Source organism: Nelumbo nucifera, chromosome 2, assembly GCF_055504915.1.
Source record: "Nelumbo nucifera cultivar China Antique chromosome 2, China Antique-T2T, whole genome shotgun sequence".
Classification (NCBI taxonomy): domain Eukaryota; kingdom Viridiplantae; phylum Streptophyta; class Magnoliopsida; order Proteales; family Nelumbonaceae; genus Nelumbo; species Nelumbo nucifera.
Window position 1 is genome coordinate 104,161,678 of NC_142650.1, and position 23,110 is coordinate 104,184,787.

Consider the following 23,110-nt stretch of genomic DNA (forward strand, 5'->3'; position numbering starts at 1 on the left):
GCCCATTCTGATTCCGATTCCAGACCTCTATTGTGAACCAAACGGGGCCTAAAGGGTTATGATCAAACTAGAGCCCTTCTACTCAAACACGTGGCTTCCTATTAATTCAAGAAATAAAATCTTAGAAGTGGTTGTTCCCATTCTTAGAAAAAAGTGTAAATACAAAACTCCACTTTCCAAAAAAATTGCACATTTTTACACATCTATTAGTCTAGCAGGAATGGGAATAAGATTCCGATTCTGCCCAACCAAACAATTGGAATGGGAATAGCCCATTCTGATTCCGATTCCAGACCTCTATTATGAATCAAACAGGGCCTAAAGGGTTATGATCAAACTAGAGCCCTTCTACTCAAACATGTGGCTTCCTATTAATTCAAGAAATAAAATCTTAGAAGTGGTTGTTCCCATTCTTAGAAAAAAGTGTAAATACAAAACTCCACTTCCAAAGAAATTGCACATTTTTACACATACCCATCAAATAAATATTTGTTACTTTTAAAAACGTGGCTATCTATGAAAAAACATGGAACCCATAACTAACTTCGCTAATCCAACTTCCTAACTGAAATAAAATACTCAATTTAAATGTTATGCATTCCATTTATACATATGACCGGTACAAAACCCTCTCTTAAAGCTCCATTTGGAAGGAGAGTACAAATACAAATATGTAGAGCGAAAAACTTTATATTTTGGATTATTTTGTATAAATTTGTACTGTACATTTTTGTATTTATACTCCTTCCAAATTAAGTCTAATGGTGACCCCATGTGCTATATTTAGTATGGTAATTTAAAACCGGGACAAATTGTCAAATCCTTGCAAATTGTTTGCAATAAATATGTTTACATATAAATAGTATTTTTAAGGAAAATTTACATATGAATAGGGATTTTTATAAACAGAATTGTCAAATATATTTGCTTTCAAATAAGATTGAATGTGAAAAACAAACTTCATATTCCCCAAATTATTTCAAAAGAAGTTGGATCATAAAGTAAGGTATTATTTAGAAATAAAACTTTATTTAATATCTTAAATTAAATAACAAATATATACATAAAAACTAAATAATATGCATGTTAACCTAAATTTAGAACATTTTCTTTAATATTTATTTAATATTTTTAATTTTTAATCTTAATTTATTACAAATATCACTATCTTAATTAACGAATGGGGACGTAGCTCATATAGTAGACCGCTCGCTTTGCATGCGAGAGTTTCGATCTTCGATACCCCGCATCTCAAAGTTATTTTTATCCTCCCAATTCACCAATATATTTTAGAGTGTTTTGATCTTTTTAAAAATTTCTTATTTTCTTTGATTTTTCTTTATTATTTTTAATTTTTTTAGTTTTAATTTATTATAACAATTACTATCATAATTAACAAATAGGGAAGTAGCTTAAATGGTAGAGCGCTTGTTTTGCATGCGAGAGGTATGGGTTTCAGTACACCGCATCTCGAAATTATTTTTATCCTCACAAATTAACAATATATTTTAGGGTGATTTGATATTTTCAGGAATTTCTTATTTTCTTTCATTTTTATTTATTATTTTGAATTTATCAAATTTTAATTTATTACAACAATTACTATCTTAATTAGAAAATGGGGATGTAGCTCAAATGGAACAACGCTCGCTTGGCATGCGAGATGTACGAGGTTCAATAGCCAACATCTCTAAATTACTTTTACCTCACAACTCAACAATATAATTTAGGGTGTTTTAATAATTTTCAAGAATTTCTTATTTTCTTTCATATTTGTTTATTATTAATAACTTTTAATTTTATTGTATTGCAACAATTACTATCATAACTAACAAATGGGTATGTAACACAAACGGTAGAGTGCCCGCTTTGCATGTTAAAGGTACGGGGTTCGATACCCCGCATTTCCAAATTATTTTTATCCTCACAACTCATCAATATATTTCAGGGTGTTTTGATCTTTTCAGGAATTTCTTATTTTCTTTCATATGTATTTACTATTTTTAACTTATTACAACAATTACTCTCATTATTAACAAATGGGGATATAGCTCAAATGGTAGAATGCTCGCTATGCATGCGAGAGGTACAACGACCGATACCGCAAATCTCGAAATTATTTTTATCCTCACAAATGAACAATATATTTTAGGGTGATTTGATATTTTCAGGAATTTCTTATTTTCTTTCATTTTTATTTATTATTTTGTATTTATCAAATTTGAATTTATTACAACAATTACTATCTTAATTAACAAATGGGGATGTAGCTCAAATGGTACAGCGCTTGCTTAGCTTGCGAGAAGTACGAGGTTCAATACCCCGCGTCTCTAAATTATTCTTACCTCACAACTCAGCAATATAATGTAGGGTGTTTTAATAATTTTTCATAAATTTCTTATTTTCTTTCATATTTATTTATTATTTTTAATTTTTTAATTTTATTGTATTGCAACAAATACTATCATGACTAACAAATGGGTATGTAGCACAAACGGTAGAGTGCCCTCTTTGCATGTTAATGGTACGGGGTTCGATACCCCGCATTTCCAAATTATTTTTATCCTCACAACTCATCAATATATTTGAGGGTGTTTTGATCTTTTCAGCAATTTCTTATTTTCTTTCATACGTATTTACTATTTATAACTTATTATAATAATTACTCTCATTATTAACAAATGGGGATGTAGCTCAAACGGTATAATGCTCGCTATGCATGCGAGAGGTACAGCAACCGATACCCCGCATAACCAAATTATTTTTATCTTCACAATTCACCATATGTTAAGGTGTTCTGAACTTTTCTAGAATTTCTTATTTTCTTTAATATTTATTTATTATTTTTAATTTTTAATTTTAATTTATTACAACAATTACTATCATACTTAACAAACGGGGACGTAGCTCAAACAGTAGAGCGCTTGCTTTGCATGTTAGGAATTTCTAATTTTCTTTCATATTTATTTATTATTTTTAATTTTTAAGATTAATTTATTACAACAATTGCTATCTTAATAAACAAATGGGGATGTAGCTCAAACGGTAGAGTGCTCGCTTAGCATGCGAGAGGTACAGGGTTCGATACCCTGCATCTCCAACTTAATTTTATCCTCACCACTCACTAATATATTTTAGGGTGTTTTGATATTTTCTGGAATTTTTTATTTTCTTTCATTTTTATTTATTATTTTAAATGTCTACAACATTTATTATTATAATAATCAAATGGGGATGTAGGTCAAATGGTAGAGCGCTCGCTTTGCATGCTAGAGGTACGGGGTTTGATACCCCGCATCTCCAAATTACTTTTATCCTCATAATCCATCAATATATTTTAGGGTATTTTGATCTTTTTTCCGGAATTTCTTATTTTCTTCCATATTTATTTATTATTTTTAATTTACTACAACAATTTCCATCACAATTAACATATGGGCATTTTCCTCAAATGGTAGAATGCCCACTCTGCATGCAAGAGGTACGAGGATTTATACCCCGTATCTGCAAATTATTTTTATCTTCACGACTCACCAATATTTTTTAAGGTGTTTTGATCTTTTCAGGAATTTCTTGTTTTCTATCATATACATTTATTATTTTAAATTTTTGTCGGTTAAATTTATTACAACAATTACCATCATAATTTACAAATGGGGACGTAACTGAAAAGGTAGAGTGCTTGCTTTGCTTGCAAGAGGTACGAGGATCGATACACCGCATTTCCAAATTATTTTTATTCTCACAACTCACCAATATATTTTAGGGTGTTTTGGCCTTTTCAGGAATTTCCGACTTTGTTTCATTTTTATTTTTTATTTTTAATTGTTTTAGGTTTAATTTATTATAACGATTACTATCATAGTTAAGAAATGGGGATGTATATCAAATAGTAGAGTTCCCGCTTTGCATGTTAGAGGTACGTGGTTCGATACATGCATTTCCAAATCATTTTTGTCCTCACAACTCGCCAATATATTTTATGGTGTTTTGCTCTTTTCAGGAATTTCTTATTTTCTTACTTATTCATTTATTATTTTTAATTTTTAATTTTAATTTATTACAAAAATTACGATCATAATTAACGATTGGGGATGTAACTCTAATAGTAGAGCTCTAGCTTTGCATGCAAGAGGTTCGAGGTTCGCTACCCCGCATTTGAAAATTATTCTTATACTCTCAACTGACCAATATATTTTAGGGTGTTTTGATCTTTTGTGGAATTTCTTATTTGCTTTCATTTTTATTTATTAATTTTAATTTTAATTTTAATTTATTACAAATATCTCTATCACAATTAACGAATGGGGACGTAGCTCATATAGTAGACCGCCCGCTTTGCATGCGAGAGTTTCGATCTTCGATACCCCGCATCTCAAAGTTTTTTTTATCCTCCCAACTCACCAATATATTTAAGAGTGTTTTGATCTTTTTAAGAATTTCTTTTTTTCTTTGATTTTTCTTTATTATTTTTATATTTTTTAGTTTTAATTTATTATAACAATTACTATCATAATTAACAAATGGGGAAGTAGATTAAATGGTAGAGCGCTTGTTTTGCATGGGAGAGGTCTGGGTTTCAGTACACCGCATCTCCAAATTTTTTTTATCCTCACAAATGAACAATATATTCTAGGGTGATTTGATATTTTATGGAATTTCTTATTTTCTTTCATTTTTATTTATTATTTTGTATTTATCAAATTTGAATTTCTTACAACAATTACTATCTTAATTAACAAATGGGGATGTAGCTCAAATGGTAGAGCGCTTGCTTAGCTTGCGAGAAGTACGAGGTTCAATACCCTGCATCTCTAAATTATTCTTACCTCACAACTCAGCAATATAATGTAGGGTGTTTTAATAATTTTTCATAAATTTCTTATTTTCTTTCATGTTTATTTATTATTTTTAATTTTTTAATTTTATTGTATTGCAACAATTACTATCTTGACTAACAAATGGGTATGTAGCACAAACGGTAGAGTGCCCTCTTTGCGTGTTAATGGTACGAGGTTCGATACTCCACATTTCCAAATTATTTTTATCCTCACAACTCATCAATATATTTGAGGGTGTTTTGATCTTTTCAGTAATTTTTATTTTCTTTCATACGTATTTACTATTTTTAACTTATTATAACAATTACTCTCATTATTAACAAATGGGGATGTAGCTGAAACGGTAGAATGCTCGCTATGCATGCGAGAGGTACAGCAACCGATACCCCGCATCTCCAAATTATTTTTATCTTCACAATTCACCAATATATGTTAAGGTGTTTTTGATATTTTCTAGAATTTCTTATTTTCTTTATTATTTATTTATTATTTTTAATTTTTAATTTTAATTTATTACAACAATTACTATCATAATTAACAAACGGAGACGTAGTTCCCACGGTAAAGCGCTTGCTTTGCATGCAAGAGGTACGGGGATGGATAAACCGCATCTCCAAATTTTTTTTATCATCACAACTGACCAATATATTTAAGGGTGTTTTGATCAATTCAGAAAATTCTAATTTTCTTTATTTTTATTTATTAATTTAAATTCTTTTCGATTTAATTTTTTATAACGATTACTATCATAATTAACAAATGAGGATGTTGCTCAAATGGTAGAGCACTTGCTTTGCATGCAACAGGTATGGGGATCATTACACCGCATTTCCAAATTACTTTTATCCTCACAACTCACCAATATATTTTAGAGTGTTTAGATGTTTTTAGGAATTTCTAATTTTCTTTCATATTTATTTATTATTTTTAATTTTTAATATTAATTTATTACAACAATTGTTATCTTAATTAACAAATGGGGATGTAGCAAAAATGGTAGAGTGCTCGCTTAGCATGCGAGAGGTACGGGGTTCGATACCCCGCATCTCCAACTTATTTTTATTCTCACAACTCACTAATATATTTTAGGGTGTTTTGATATTTTCTGGAATTTTTTATTTTCTATCATTTTTATTTATTATTTTTAATGTCTTACAACATTTACTGTTATAATAATCAAATGGGGATGGAGCTCAAATGGTACCCCGCATCTCCAAATAACTCTTATTCTCATAAGCCATCATTATATTTTAGGGTATTTTGATCTTTTTTCAGGAATTTCTTATTTTCTTCCATATTTATTTATTATTTTTAATTTACTAAAACAATTTCCATCACAATTAACAAATGGGCATTTTGCTCAAATGGTAGAATGCCCGCTCTGCATGCAAGAGGTACGGGGATCGATACCCCGTATCTCCAAATTATTTTTATCTTCACAACTCACCAATATTTTTTAAGGTGTTTTGATCTTTTCAGGAATTTCTTATTTTCTTTAATATACATTTATTATTTTAGATTTTTGTCGGCTTAATTTTATTACAACAACTACCATCATAATTAACAAATGGGGACGTAACTGAAATGGTAGAGTGCTTGTTGTGCTTGCAGGAGGTACGGGTATCGATACACCGCATTTCCAAATTATTTTTATCCTCACAACGCACGAATATATTTTAGGGTGCTTCGGTCTTTGCATGTTAGAGGTAGGTGGTTCGATACATGCATTTCCAAATTATTTTTGTCCTCACAACTCGCCAATATATTTTATGGTGTTTTGCTCTTTTCAGGAATTTCTTATTTTCTTACTTATTCATTTATTATTTTTAATTTATAATTTTAATTTATTACAAAAATTACGATCATATTTAACGATTGGGGACGTAACTCAAATAGTAGAGCTCTAGCTTTGCATGCAAGAGGTTCGAGGTTTGTTACCCCGCATCTGAAAATTATTTTATACTCTCAACTAACCAATATATTTTAGGGTGTTTTGATCTTTTGAGGAATTTCATATTTGCTTTCATTTTTATTTAATTATTTTAATTTTAATTTTAATTTTATTACAAATATCACTATCATAATTAACGAATGGGGACGTTGCTCATATAGTAGACCGCTCGCTTTGCATGCGAGAGTTTCGATCTTCGATACCCCGCATCTCAAAGTTTTTTTTATCCTCCCAACTCACCAATATATTTAAGAGTGTTTTGATCTTTTTAAGAATTTCTTATTTTCTTTGATTTTTCTTTATTATTTTTAAATTTTTTAGTTTTAATTTATTATTATCATAATTAACAAATGGGGAAGTAGATTAAATGGTAGAGCGCTTGTTTTGCATGCGAGAGGTCTGGTTTAAGTACACCGCATCTCCAAATTATTTTTATCCTCACAAATGAACAATATATTTCAGGGTGATTTGATATTTTCAGGAATTTCTTATTTTCTTTCATTTTTATTTATTATTTTGTATTTATCAAATTTGAATTTATTACAACAATTACTATCCTAATTAACAACTGGGGATGTAGCTCAAATGGTAGAGCGCTTGCTTAGCTTTCGAGAAGTACGAGGTTCAATACCCCGCATCTTTAAATTATTCTTACCTCACAACTCAGCAATATAATGTAGGTTGTTTTTATAATTTTTCATAAATTTCTTATTTTCTTTCATATTTTTTTATTATTTTTAATTTTTTAATTTTATTGTATTGCAACAATTACTATCATGACTAACAAATGGGTATGTAGCACAAACGGTAGAGTGCCCTCTTTGCGTGTTAATGGTACGGGGTTCGATAGCCCGCATTTCCAAATTATTTTTATCCTCATAACTCATCAATATATTTGAGGGTGTTTTGATCTTTTCAGTAATTTCTTATTTTCTTTCATACGTATTTACTATTTTTAACTTATTATAACAATTGCTCTCATTATTAACAAATGGGGATGTAGTTCAAACGGTAGAATGCTCGCTATGCATGCGAGTGGTACAGCAACCGATACCCCGCATCTCCAAATTATTTTTATCTTCACAATTCACCAATATATGTTAAGGTGTTTTGATATTTTCTAGAATTTCTTATTTTCTTTAATATTTATTTATTATTTTTAATTTTTAATTTTAATTTATTACAACAATTACTATCATAATTAACAAACGGAGACGTAGCTCCAACGGTAGAGCTTGCCTTGCATGCAAGAGGTACGGGGATGGATAAACCGCATCTCCAAATTTTTTTTATCATCACAACTGACCAATATATTTAAGGGTGTTTTGATCATTTCAGGAAATTCTAATTTTCTTTCATTTTTATTTATTAATTTAAATTCTTTTCGGTTTAATTTATTATAACGATTACTATCATAATTAACAAATGGGGATGTTGCTCAAACGGTAGAGCACTTGCTTTGCATGCAACAGGTACGGGGATCGTTACACCGCATTTCCAAATTATTTTTATCCTCACAACTCACCAATATATTTTAGAGTGTTTAGATCGTTTTTGGAATTTCTAATTTTCTTTCATATTTATTCATTATTTTTAATTTGTAAGATTAATTTATTACAACAATTGCTATCTTAATTAACAAATGGGGATGTAGCTCAAACGGTAGAGTGCTCGCTTAGCATGCGAGAGGTACGGGGTTCGATACCCCGCATCTACAACTTATTTTTATCCTCACAACTCACTAATATATTTTAGGGAGTTTTGATATTTTCTGGAATTTTTTATTTTCTTTCATTTTAATTTATTATTTTTAATGTCTTACAACATTTACTGTTATAATAATCAAATGGTGATGTAGCTCAAATGGTAGAGCGCTCGCTTTGCATGTGAGAGGTACGGGGTTCGATACCCCGCATCTCCAAATTACTTTTATCCTCATAAGCCATCAATATATTTTAGGGTATTTTGATATTTTTTGAGGAATTTCTTATTTTCTTCCATATTTATTTATTATTTTTAATTTACTACAACAATTTCCATCACAATTAACAAATGGGCATTTTGCTCAAATGGTAGAATGCCCGCTCTGCATGCAAGAGGTACGGGGTTCGATACCCCATATCTCCAAATTATTTTTATCTTCATAACTCACCAATATTTTTTAAGGTGTTTTGATCTTTTTTGGAATTTCTTATTTTCTTTCATACATATTTATTATTTTAAATTTTTGTCGGTTTAATATATTACAACAATTACCATCATAATTAGCAAATGGGAACGAAACTGAATTGGTAGAGTGCTTGCTTTGCTTGCAAGAGGTACAGGGATCGATACACCGCATTTCCAAATTATTTTTATCCTCACAACTCACCAATATATTATAGGGTGTTTTGGTCTTTTCAGGAATTTCCTATTTTGTTTCATTTTTATTTTTTATTTTTAATTTTTAATTTTTTTAAGTTTAATTTATTAAAACGATTACTATCATAGTTAAGAAATGGTGATGTATCTCAAATGGTAGAGTTCCCGCTTTGCATGTTAGAGGTACGTGGTTCGATAATTGTATTTCCAAATCATTTTTGTCCTCACAACTCGCCAATATATTTTATGGTGTTTTGCTCATTTCAGGAATTTCTTATTTTCTTACTTATTCATTTATTATTTTTAATTTCTAATTTTAATTTATTACAAAAATTACGATCATAATTAACGATTGGGGACGTAGCTCAAATAGTAGAGCTCTAGCTTTGCATGCAAGAGGTTCGAGGCTCGTTACCCCGCATCTGAAAATTATTTTTATACGCTCAACTGACCAATATATTTTAGGGTGTTTTGATCTTTTGAGGAATTTCCTATTTGCTTTCATTTTTATTTATTAATTTTAATTTATTACGAATATCTCTATCATAATTAACGAATGGGGACGTAGCTCATATAGTAGACCGCTCGCTTTGCATGCGAGAGTTTCGATCTTCGATACCCCGCATCTCAAAGTTTTTTTTATCCTCCCAACTCACAAATATATTTAAGAGTATTTTGATCTTTTTAAGAATTTCTTTTTTTCTTTGATTTTTTTTTATTATTTTTATATTTTTTAGTTTTAATTTATTATAACAATTACTATCATAATTAACAAATGGGGAAGTAGATTAAATGGTATAGGGCTTGTTTTGCATGCGAGAGGTCTAGGTTTCAGTACACCGCATCTCCAAATTATTTTTATCCTCACAAATGAACAATATATTTTAGGGTGATTTGATATTTTCAGGAATTTCTTATTTTCTTTCATTTTTATTTATTATTTTGTATTTATCAAATTTGAATTTATTACAACAATTACTATCTTAATTAACAAATGGGGATGTAGCACAAATGGTACAGCGCTTGCTTAGCTTGCGAGAAGTACGAGGTTCAATACCCCGCATCTCTAAATTATTCTTACCTCACAACTCAGCAATATAATGTAGGTTGTTTTAATAATTTTTCATAAATTTCTTATTTTCTTTCATATTTTTTTATTATTTTTAATTTTTTAATTTTATTGTATTGCAACAATTACTATCATGACTAACAAATGGGTATGTAGCACAAACAGTAGAGTGCCCTCTTTGCGTGTTAATGGTACGGGGTTCGATACCCCGCATTTCCAAATTATTTTTATCTTCACAACTCATCAATATATTTGAGGGTGTTTTGATCTTTTCAGTAATTTCTTATTTTCTTGCATACGTATTTACTATTTTTAACTTATTGTAACAATTGCTCTCATTATTAACAATTGGGGATGTAGCTCAAACGTTAGAATGCTCGCTATGCATGCGAGTGGTACAGCAACCGATACCCCGCATCTCAAAATTATTTTTATCTTCACAATTCACCAATATATGCTAAGGTGTTTCGATATTTTCTATAATTTCTTATTTTCTTTAATATTTATTTATTATTTTTAATTTTTAATTTTAATTTATTACAACAATTACTATCATAATTAACAAACGGAGACGTAGCTCCAACGGTAGAGCGCTTGCTTTGCATGCAAGAGGTACGGGGATGGATACACCGCATCTCCAAATTTTTTTTATCATCACAACTGACCAATATATTTAAGGGTGTTTTGAGCATTTCAGGAAATTCTAATTTTCTTTCATTTTTAATTATTAATTTAAATTCCTTTCGGTTTAATTTATTCTAACGATTACTGTCAAAATTAACAAATGGGGATGTTGCTCAAACGGTAGAGCACTTGCTTTGCATGCAAGAGGTACGGGGATCGTTACACCGCATTTCCAAATTATTTTTATCCTCACAACTCACCAATATATTTTAGAGTGTTTAGATCTTTTTCGGAATTTCTAATTTTCTTTCATATTTATTTATTATTTTTAATTTTTAAGATTAATTTATTACAACAATTGCTATCTTAATTAACAAATGGGGATGTAGCAAAAACGGTAGAGTGCTCGCTTAGCATGCGAGAGGTACGGGGTTCGATACCCCGCATCTCCAACTTATTTTTATCCTCACAACTCACTAATATATTTTAGGGTGTTTTGATATTTTCTGGAATTTTTTATTTTCTTTCATTTTTATTTATCATTGTTAATGTCTTACAACATTTACTATTTTAATAATCAAATGGGGATGTAGCTCAAATGGTAAAGCACTCGCTTTGCATGTGAGAGGTACGGGGTTCGATACCCCGCATCTCCAAATTACTTTTATCCTCAAATGCCATCAATATATTTTAGGGTATTTTGATATTTTTTCAAGAATTTCTTATTTTCTTCCATATTTATTTATTATTCTTAATTTACTACAACAATTTCCATCACAATTAACAAATGGGCTTTTTGCTCAAATGGTAGAGTGCCCGCTCTGCATGCAAGAGGTACGGGGATCGATACCCCGTATCTCCAAATTATTTTTATCTTCACAACTCACCAATATTTTTTAAGCAGTTTTGATCTTTTTAAGGAATTTCTTATTTTCTTTCATACACATTTATTATTTTAAATTTTTGTCGGTTTATTATATTATAACAATTACCATCATAATTAACAAAAGGGGACGTAATTGAATTGGTAGAGTGCTTGGTTTGCTTGCAAGATGTACGTGGATCGATACACCGTATTTCCAAATTATTTTTTTCCTCACAACTCACCAATATATTTTAGGGTGTTTTGGTCTTTTCAGGAATATCCTATTTTGTTTCATTTTTATTTTTTATTTTTAATTTTTTTAGGTTTAATTTATTATAACGATTATTATCATAGTTAAGAAATGGGGATCTATCTCAAATGGTAGAGTTCCCGCATTGCATGTTAGACGTACGTGGTTCGATACATGCATTTCCAAATCATTTTTGTCCTCACAACTCGCCAATATATTTTATGGTGTTTTGATCTTTTCAGGAATTTCTTATTTTCTTACTTATTCATTTATTATTTTTTATTTTTAATTTTAATTTATTACAAAAATTACGATCATAATTAACGATTGGGGACGTAGCTCAAATAGTAGAGCTCTAGCTTTGCATGCAAGAGGTTCGAGGTTTGTTACCCCGCATCTGAAAATTATTTTTATACTCTCAACTGACCAATATATTTTAGGGTGTTTTGATCTTTTGAGGAATTTCCTATTTGCTTTCATTTTTATTGATTAATTTTAATTTATTACGAATATCTCTATCATAATTAACGAATGGGGACGTAGCTCATATAGTAGACCGCTCGCTTTGCATGTGAGAGTTTCGATTTTCGATACCCCGCATCTCAAAGTTTTTTTTATCCTCCCAACTCACCAATATATTTAAAAGTGTTTTGATCTTTTTAAGAATTTCTTATTTTCTTTGATTTTTCTTTCTTATTTTTATATTTTTTAGTTTTAATTTATTATAACAATTACTATCATAATTAACAAATGGGGATGTAGATTAAATGGTAGAGCGCTTGTTTTGCATGCGAGAGGTCTGGGTTTCAGTACACCGCATCTCCAAATTATTTTTATCCTCACAAATGAACAATATATTTTAGGGTGATTTGATATTTTCAGGAATTTCTTATTTTCTTTCATTTTTATTTATTATTTTATATTTATCAAATTTGAATTTATTACAACAAATACTATCTTAATTAACAAATGGGGATGTAGCTCAAACGGTAGAGCGCTTGCTTAGCTTGCGAGAAGTACGAGGTTCAATACCCCGCATCTTTAAATTATTCTTACCTCACAACTCAGCAATATAATGTAGGTTGTTTTAATAATTTTTCATAAATTTCTTATTTTCTTTCATATTTTTTTGTTATTTTTAATTTTTTAATTTTATTGTATTGCAACAATTACTATCATGACTAACAAATGGGTATGTAGCACAAACGGTAGAGTGCCCTCTTTGTGTGTTAATGGTACGGGGTTCGATACCCCGCATTTCCAAATTATTTTTATCCTCACAACTCATCAATATATTTGAGGGTGTTTTGATCTTTCCAGTAATTTCTTATTTTCTTTCTTACGTATTTACTATTTTTAACTTATTATAACAATTGCTCTCATTATTAACAAATGGGGAGGTAACTCAAACGGTAGAATGCTCGCTATGCATGCGAGTGGTACAGCAACCGATACCCCACATCTCCAAATTATTTTTATCTTCACAATTCACCAATATATGTTAAGGTGTTTTGATATTTTCTAGAATTTCTTATTTTCTTTAATTTTATTTATTATTTTTGATTTTTAATTTTAATTTATTACAACAATTACAATCATAATTAACAAACGGAGACGTAGCTCCAATGGAAGAGCGCTTGCTTTGTTTGCATGAGGTACAGGGATGGATAAACCGCATCTCCAAATTTTTTTTATCATCACAACTAACCAATATATTTAAGGGTGTTTTGATCATTTCAGGAAATTCTAATTTTCTTTCATTTTTATTTATTAATTTAAATTCTTTTCGGTTTAATTTATTATAACGATTACTATCATAATTAACAAATGGGGATGTTGCTCAAACGGTAGAGCACTTGCTTTGCATGCAAGAGGTACGGGGATCGTTACACCGCATTTCCAAATTATTTTTATCCTCACAACTCACCGATATATTTTAAAGTGTTTAGATATTTTTTGGAATTTCTAATTTTCTTTCATATTTATTTATTATTTTTAATTTTTAAGATTAATTTATTACAACAATTGCTATCTTAATTAACAAATGGGGATGTAGCAAAAACGGTAGAGTGCTCGCTTAGCATGCGAGAGGTACGGGGTTCCATACCCCGCATCTCCAACTTATTTTTATCCTCACAACTCACTAATATATTTTAGGGTGTTTTGATATTTTCTGGAATTTTTTATTTTCTTTCATTTTTATTTATTATTTTTAATCTTACAACATTTACTATTATAATAATCAAATGGGGATGTAGCTCAAATGGTAGAGCGCTAGCTTTGCATGCGAGAGGTATGGGGTTCGATACCCCGCATCTCCAAATTACTTTTATCCTCATAAGCCATCAATATATTTTAGGGTATTTTGATCTTTTTTCAAGAATTTCTTATTTTCTTCCATATTTATTTATTATTTTTAATTTACTACAACAATTTCCATCACAATTAACAAATGGGCATTTTGCTCAAATGGTAGAATGCCCGCTCTGCATGCAAGAGGTCCGGGGATCGATACCCCACATCTCCAAATTATTTTTATCTTCACAACTCACCAATATTTTTTAAGGTGTTTTGATTTTTTCAGGAATTTCTTATTTTCTTTAATATACATTTATTATTTTAGATTTTTGTCGGCTTAATTTTATTACAACAATTACCATCATAATTAACAAATGGGGACGTAACTGAAATGGTAGAGTGCTTGTTTTACTTTGAAGAGGTACGGGGATCGATACACTGCATTTCCAAATTATTTTTATCCTCACAACTCACGAATATATTTTAGGGTGCTTTGGTCTTTTCAGGAATTTCCTATTTTGTTTTATTTTCATTTTTTATTTTTAATTTTTTTAGGTTTAATTTATTATAACGATTACTATCATAGTTAAGAAATGGGGATGTATCTCAAATGGTAGAGTTCTCGCTTTGCATGTTAGAGTCACGTGGTTCGATACATGCATTTCCAAATCATTTTTCTCCTCACAACTCGCCAATATATTTTATGGTGCTTTGCTCTTTTCAGGAATTTCTTATTTTCTTACTTATTCATTTATTATTTTTAATTTCTAATTTTAATTTATTACAAAAATTACAATCGTAATTAACGATTGGGGACATAGCTCAAATAGTAGAGCTCTAGCTTTGCATGCAAGAGGTTCGAGGTTCGTTACCCCGCATCTGAAAATTATTTTTATACTCTCAACTGACCAATATATTTTAGGGTGTTTTGATCTTTTGAGGAATTTCCTATTTGCTTTCATTTTTATTTATTAATTTTAATTTATTACAAATATCTCTATCATAATTAACGAATGGGGACGTAGCTCATATAGTAGACCGCTCGCTTTGCATGTGAGAGTTTCGATTTTCGATACCCCGCATCTCAAAGTTTTTTTTATCCTCCCAACTCACCAATATATTTAAGAGTGTTTTGATCTTTTTAAGAATTTCTTATTTTCTTTGATTTTTCTTTATTATTTTTATATTTTTTAGTTTTAATTTATTATAGCAATTAGTATCATAATTAACAAATGGGGATGTAGATTAAATGGTAGAGCGCTTGTTTTGCATGCGAGAGGTCTGGGTTTCTATACACCGCATCTCCAAATTTTTTTTATCCTCACAAATGAACAATATATTTTAGGGTGATTTGATATTTTCAGGAATTTCTTATTTTCTTTCATTTTTATTTATTATTTTGTATTTATCAAATTTGAATTTATTACAACAATTACTATCTTAATTAACAAATGGGGATGTAGCTCAAATGGTAGAGCGTTTGCTTATCTTGCGAGAAGTACGAGGTTCAATACCCCGCATCTCTAAATTATTCTTACCCCACAACTCAGCAATATAATGTAGGTTGTTTTAATAATTTTTCATAAATTTCTTATTTTCTTTCATATTTTTTTATTATTTTTTATTTTTTAATTTTATTGTATTGCAACAATTAGTATCATGACTAACAAATGGGTATGTAGCACAAACGGTAGAGTGCCCTCTTTGCGTGTTAATGGTACGGGGTTCGATACCCCGCATTTCCAAATTATTTTTATCCTCACAACTCATCAATATATTTGAGGGTGTTTTGATCTTCTCAGCAATTTCTTATTTTCTTTCATACGTATTTACTATTTTTAACTTATTATAACAATTACTCTCATTATTAACAAATGGGGATGTAACTCAAACGGTAGAATGCTCGCTATGCATGCGAGTGGTACAGCAACCGATACCCCACATCTCCAAATTATTTTTATCTTCACAATTCACCAATATATGTTATGGTGTTTCGATATTTTCTAGAATTTCTTATTTTCTTTAATATTTATTTATTATTTTTAATTTTTAATTTTAATTTATTACAACAATTACAATCATAATTAACAAACAGAGACGTAGCTCCAACGGTAGAGCGCTTGCTTTGCATGCAAGAGGTACGGGGATGGATAAACCGCATCTCGAAATTTTTTTTATCATCACAACTGACCAATATATTTAAGGGTGTTTTGATCATTTCAGGAAATTTAATTTTCTTTCATTTTTATTTATTAATTTAAATTCTTTTCGGTTTAATTTATTATAATGATTACTATCATAATTAACAAATGGGGATGTTGCTCAAACGGTAGAGCACTTGCGTTGCATGCAAGAGGTATGGGGATTGTCACACCGCATTTCCAAATTATTTTTATCCTCACAACTCACCAATATATTTTAGAGTGTTTAGATCTTTTTTGGAATTTCTAATTTTCTTTCATATTTATTTATTATTTTTAATTTTTAAGATTAATTTATTACAACAATTGCTATCTTAATTAACAAATGGGGATGTAGCAAAAACGGTAGAGTGCCCGCTTAGCATGCAAGAGGTACGGGGTTCGATACCCCGCATCTCCAACTTATTTTTCTTCTCACAACTCACTAATATATTTTAGGGTGTTTTGATATTTTCTGGAATTTTTTATTTTCTTTCATTTTTATTTATTATTTTTAATCTTACAACATTTACTATTATAGTAATCAAATGGGGATGTAGCTCAAATGGTTGAGCGCTCGCTTTGCATGCGAGAGGTACGGGGTTCGATACCCTGCATCTCCAAATTACTTTTATCCTCACAAGCCATCAATATATTTTAGGGTATTTTGATATTTTTTCAAGAATTTCTTATTTTCTTCCATATTTATTTATTATTTTTAATTTACTACAACAATTTCCATCACAATTAACAAATGGGCATTTTGCTCAAATGGTAGAATGCCCGCTCTGCATGCAAGAGGTACGGGGATCGATACCCCGTATCTCCAAATTATTTTTATCTTCAGAACTCACCAATATATTTTAAGGTGTTTTGATTTTTTCAGGAATTTCTTATTTTCTTTCATACACATTTATTATTTTAAATTTTTGTCGGTTTAATATATTACAACAATTACCATCATAATTAACAAATGGGGACGTAACTAAATTGGTAGAGTGCTTGCTTTGCTTGCAAGAGGTACGTGGATCGATACACCGCATTTCCAAATTATTTTTATCCTCACAACTCACCAATATATTTTAGGGTGTTTTGGTCTTTTCAAGAATTTCCTATTTTGTTTCATTTTTATTTTTTATTTTTATTTTTTTTAGGTTTAATTTATTATAACGATTACTTTCATAGTTTAGAAATGGGGATCTATCTCAAATGGTAGAGTTCCCGCATTGCATGTTAGAGGTACGTGGTTCGATACATGCATTTCCAAATCATTTTTGTCCTCACAACTCGCCAATATATTTTATGGTGTTTTGATCTTTTCAGGAATTTCTTATTTTCTTACTTATTCATTTATTATTTTTAATTTTTAATTTTAATTTATGTCAAAAATTACGATCATAATTAACGATTGGGGACGTAGCTCAAATAGTAGAGCTCTAGCTTTGCATGCAAGAGGTTCGAGGTTTGTTACCCCGCATCTGAAAATTATTTTTATACTCTCAACAGACTATTATATTTTAGGGTGTTTTGATCTTTTGTGGAATTTCTTATTTGCTTTCATTTTTATTTATTAATTTTAATTTTAATTTTAATTTATTACAAATATCTCTATCACAATTAACGAATGGGGACGTAGCACATATAGTAGACCGCTCGCTTTGCATGCGAGAGTTTCGTTCTTCGATACCCCGCATCTCAAAGTTTTTTTTATCCTCCCAACTCACCAATATATTTAAGAGTGTTTTGATCTTTTTAAGAATTTCTTATTTTCTTTCATTTTTATTTATTATTTTGTATTTATCAAATTTGAATTTATTACAACAATTACTATCTTAATTAACAAATGGGGATGTAGCTCAAATGGTAGAGCGCTTGCTTAGCTTGCGAGAAGTACGAGGTTCAATACCCCGCATCTCTAAATTATTCTTACCTCACAACTCAGCAATATAATTTAGGTTGTTTTAATAATTTTTCATAAATTTCTTATTTTCTTTCATATTTTTTTATTATTTTTAATTTTTTAATTTTATTGTATTACAACAATTACTATCATAATTAACAAACGGAGACGTAGCTCCAACGGTAGAGCGCTTGCTTTGCATGCAAGAGGTACGGGGATGGATAAACCGCATCTCCAAATTTTTTTTATCATCCCAACTGACCAATATATTTAAGGGTGTTTTGATCATTTCAGGAAATTCTAATTTTCTTTCATTTTTAATTATTAATTTAAATTCTTTTCGGTTTAATTTATTATAACGATTACTATCATAATTAACAAATGGGGATGTTGCTCAAACGGTAGAGCACTTGCTTTGCATGCAAGAGGTACGGGGATCGTTACACCGCATTTCCAAATTATTTTTATCCTCACAACTCACCAATATATTTTAGAGTGTTTAGATCTTTTTCAGAATTTCTAATTTTCTTTCATATTTATTTATTATTTTTAATTTTTAAGATTAATTTATTACAACAATTGCTATCTTAATTAACAAATGGGGATGTAGCAAAAACGGTAGAGTGCTCGCTTAGCATGCGAGAGGTACGGGGTTCAATACCCCGCATCTCCGACTTATTTTTATCCTCACAACTCACTAATATATTTTAGGGTGTTTTGATATTTTCTGGAATTTTTTATTTTCTTTCATTTTTATTTATCATTGTTAATGTCTTACAACATTTACTATTATAATAATCAAATGGGGATGTAGCTCAAATGGTAAAGCACTCGCTTTGCATGCGAGAGGTACGGGGTTCGATACCCCGCATCTCCAAATTACTTTTATCCTCATATGCCATCAATATATTTTAGGGTATTTTGATATTTTTTCAAGAATTTCTTTTTTTCTTCCATATTTATTTATTATTCTTAATTTACTACAACAATTTCCATCACAATTAACAAATGGGCATTTTGCTCAAATGGTAGAATGCCCGCTCTGCATGCAAGAGGTCCGGGGATCGATACCCCACATCTCCAAATTATTTTTATCTTCACAACTCACCAATATTTTTTAAGGTGTTTTGATCTTTTCAGGAATTTCTTATTTTCTTTAATATACATTTATTATTTTAGATTTTTGTCGGCTTAATTTTATTACAACAATTACCATCATAATTAACAAATGGGGACGTAACTGAAATGGTAGAGTGCTTGTTTTGCTTTGAAGAGGTACGGGGATCGATACACCGCATTTCCAAATTATTTTTATCCTCACAACTCACGAATATATTTTAGTGTGCTTTGGTCTTTTCAGGAATTTCCTATTTTGTTTCATTTTCATTTTTTATTTTCAATTTTTTTAGGTTTAATTTATTATAATGATTACTATCATAGTTAAGAAATGGGGATGTATCTCAAATGGTAGAGTTCTCGCTTTGCATGTTAGAGGTACGTGGTTCGATACATGCATTTCCAAATCATTTTTCTCCTCACAACTCGCCAATATATTTTATGGTGTTTTGCTCTTTTCAGGAATTTCTTATTTTCTTACTTATTCATTTATTATTTTTAATTTCTAATTTTAATTTATTACAAAAATTACGATCGTAATTAACGATTGGGGACGTAGCTCAAATAGTAGAGCTCTAGCTTTGCATGCAAGAGGTTCGAGGTTCGTTACCCCGCATCTGAAAATTATTTTTACACTCTCAACTGACCAATATATTTTAGGGTGTTTTGATCTTTTGAGGAATTTCCTATTTGCTTTCATTTTTATTTATTAATTTTAATTTATTACAAATATCTCTATCATAATTAACGAATGGGGACTTTGCTCATATAGTAGACCGCTCGCTTTGCATGTGAGAGTTTCGATCTTCGACACCCCGCATCTCAAAGTTTTTTTTATCCTCCCAACTCACCAATATATTTAAGAGTGTTTTGATCTTTTTAAGAATTTCTTATTTTCTTTATTATTTTTATATTTTTTAGTTTTAATTTATTATAGCAATTAGTATCATAATTAACAAATGGGGAAGTAGATTTAATGGTAGAGCGCTTGTTTTGCATGCGAGAGGTCTGGGTTTCAGTACACCGCATCTCCAAATTTTTTTTTATCCTCACAAATGAACAATATATTTTAGGGTGATTTGATATTTTCAGGAATTTCTTATTTTCTTTCATTTTTATTTATTATTTTGTATTTATCAAATTTGAATTTATTAGAACAACTACTATTTTAATTAACAAATGGGCATGTAACTCAATGGTACAGCGTTTGCTTAGCTTGCGAGAAGTACGAGGTTCAATACCCCGCATCTCTAAATTATTCTTACCTCACAACTCAGCAATATAATGTAGGTTGTTTTAATAATTTTTCATAAATTTCTTATTTTCTTTCATATTTTTTTATTATTTTTAATTTTTTAATTTTATTGTATTGCAACAATTACTATCATGACTAACAAATGGGTATGTAGCACAAACGGTAGAGTGCCCTCTCTGTGTGTTAATGGTACGGGGTTCGATACCCCGCATTTCCAAATTATTTTTATCCTCACAACTCATCAATATATTTGAGGGTGTTTTGATCTTTCCAGTAATTTCTTATTTTCTTTCTTACGTATTTACTATTTTTAACTTATTATAACAATTGCTCTCATTATTAACAAATGGGGAGGTAACTCAAACGGTAGAATGCTCGCTATGCATGCGAGTGGTACAGCAACCGATACCCCACATCTCCAAATTATTTTTATCTTCACAATTCACCAATATATGTTAAGGTGTTTTGATATTTTCTAGAATTTCTTATTTTCTTTAATTTTATTTATTATTTTTGATTTTTAATTTTAATTTATTACAACAATTACAATCATAATTAACAAACGGAGACGTAGCTCCAATGGAAGAGCGCTTGCTTTGTTTGCATGAGGTACAGGGATGGATAAACCGCATCTCCAAATTTTTTTTATCATCACAACTAACCAATATATTTAAGGGTGTTTTGATCATTTCAGGAAATTCTAATTTTCTTTCATTTTTATTTATTAATTTAAATTCTTTTCGGTTTAATTTATTATAACGATTACTATCATAATTAACAAATGGGGATGTTGCTCAAACGGTAGAGCACTTGCTTTGCATGCAAGAGGTACGGGGATCGTTACACCGCATTTCCAAATTATTTTTATCCTCACAACTCACCGATATATTTTAAAGTGTTTAGATATTTTTTGGAATTTCTAATTTTCTTTCATATTTATTTATTATTTTTAATTTTTAAGATTAATTTATTACAACAATTGCTATCTTAATTAACAAATGGGGATGTAGCAAAAACGGTAGAGTGCTCGCTTAGCATGCGAGAGGTACGGGGTTCCATACCCCGCATCTCCAACTTATTTTTATCCTCACAACTCACTAATATATTTTAGGGTGTTTTGATATTTTCTGGAATTTTTTATTTTCTTTCATTTTTATTTATTATTTTTAATCTTACAACATTTACTATTATAATAATCAAATGGGGATGTAGCTCAAATGGTAGAGCGCTAGCTTTGCATGCGAGAGGTATGGGGTTCGATACCCCGCATCTCCAAATTACTTTTATCCTCATAAGCCATCAATATATTTTAGGGTATTTTGATCTTTTTTCAAGAATTTCTTATTTTCTTCCATATTTATTTATTATTTTTAATTTACTACAACAATTTCCATCACAATTAACAAATGGGCATTTTGCTCAAATGGTAGAATGCTCGCTCTGCATGCAAGAGGTCCGGGGATCGATGCCCCGTATCTCCAAATTATTTTTATCTTCACAACTCACCAATATTTTTTAAGGTGTTTTGATCTTTTTAGGAATTTCTTATTTTCTTTCAAACACATTTATTATTTTAAATTTTTGTCGGTTTAATATATTACAACAATTACCATCATAATTAACAAATGGGGACGTAACTGAATTGGTAGAGTGCTTGCTTTGCTTGCAAGAGGTACGGGGATCGATACACTGCATTTCCAAATTATTTTTATCCTCACAACTCACCAATATATTTTAGGGTGTTTTGGTCTTTTCAGGAATTTCCTATTTTGTTTCATTTTTATTTTTATTTTTAATTTTTTTAGGTTTAATTTATTATAACGATTACTATCATAGTTAAGAAATGGGGATGTATCTCAAATGGTAGAGTTCCCGCTTTGCATGTTAGAGGTACGTGGTTCGATACATGCATTTCCAAATCATTTTTGTCCTCACAACTCGCCAATATATTTTATGGTGTTTTGCTCTTTTCAGGAATTTCTTATTTTCTTACTTATTCATTTATTGTTTTTAATTTCTAATTTTAATTTATTACAAAAATTACAATCATAATTAACGATTGGGGACGTAGCTAAAATAGTAGAGCTCTAGCTTTGCATGCAAGAGGTTCGAGGTTCGTTACCCCGCATCTGAAAATTATTTTTATACTCTCAACTGACCAATATATTTTAAGGTGTTTTGATCTTTTGAGGAATTTCTTATTTGCTTTCATTTTTATTTATTATTTTTAATTTATTAAAAATATCTCAATCATAATTATTGAATGGGGACGTTGATCATATAGTAGACCGCCTTCTTTGCATGCGAGAGTTTCGATCTTCGATACCCCGCATCTCAAAGTTTTTTTTATCCTCCCAACTCACCAATATATTTAAGAGTGTTTTGATCTTTTTAAGAATT

The 23,110-nt window shown here is 29.9% G+C and overlaps 4 non-coding genes across 4 annotated transcripts; all 4 read left to right on the forward strand.

Moving 5' to 3' along the window:
• Nucleotides 1-3,027: 3,027 nt before the first annotated feature.
• On the forward strand, nt 3,028-3,100 carry TRNAA-AGC (transfer RNA alanine (anticodon AGC)). The gene has a single exon. It is a non-coding gene; the product is annotated as a tRNA-Ala (tRNA).
• Nucleotides 3,101-8,436: 5,336 nt separating this feature from the next.
• On the forward strand, nt 8,437-8,509 carry TRNAA-AGC (transfer RNA alanine (anticodon AGC)). Its single transcript has one exon. It is a non-coding gene; the product is annotated as a tRNA-Ala (tRNA).
• Nucleotides 8,510-8,640: 131 nt separating this feature from the next.
• On the forward strand, nt 8,641-8,713 carry TRNAA-UGC (transfer RNA alanine (anticodon UGC)). The gene has a single exon. It is a non-coding gene; the product is annotated as a tRNA-Ala (tRNA).
• A 10,430-nt stretch (nt 8,714-19,143) lies between these two features.
• On the forward strand, nt 19,144-19,216 carry TRNAA-UGC (transfer RNA alanine (anticodon UGC)). Its single transcript has one exon. It is a non-coding gene; the product is annotated as a tRNA-Ala (tRNA).
• Nucleotides 19,217-23,110: the final 3,894 nt, after the last annotated feature.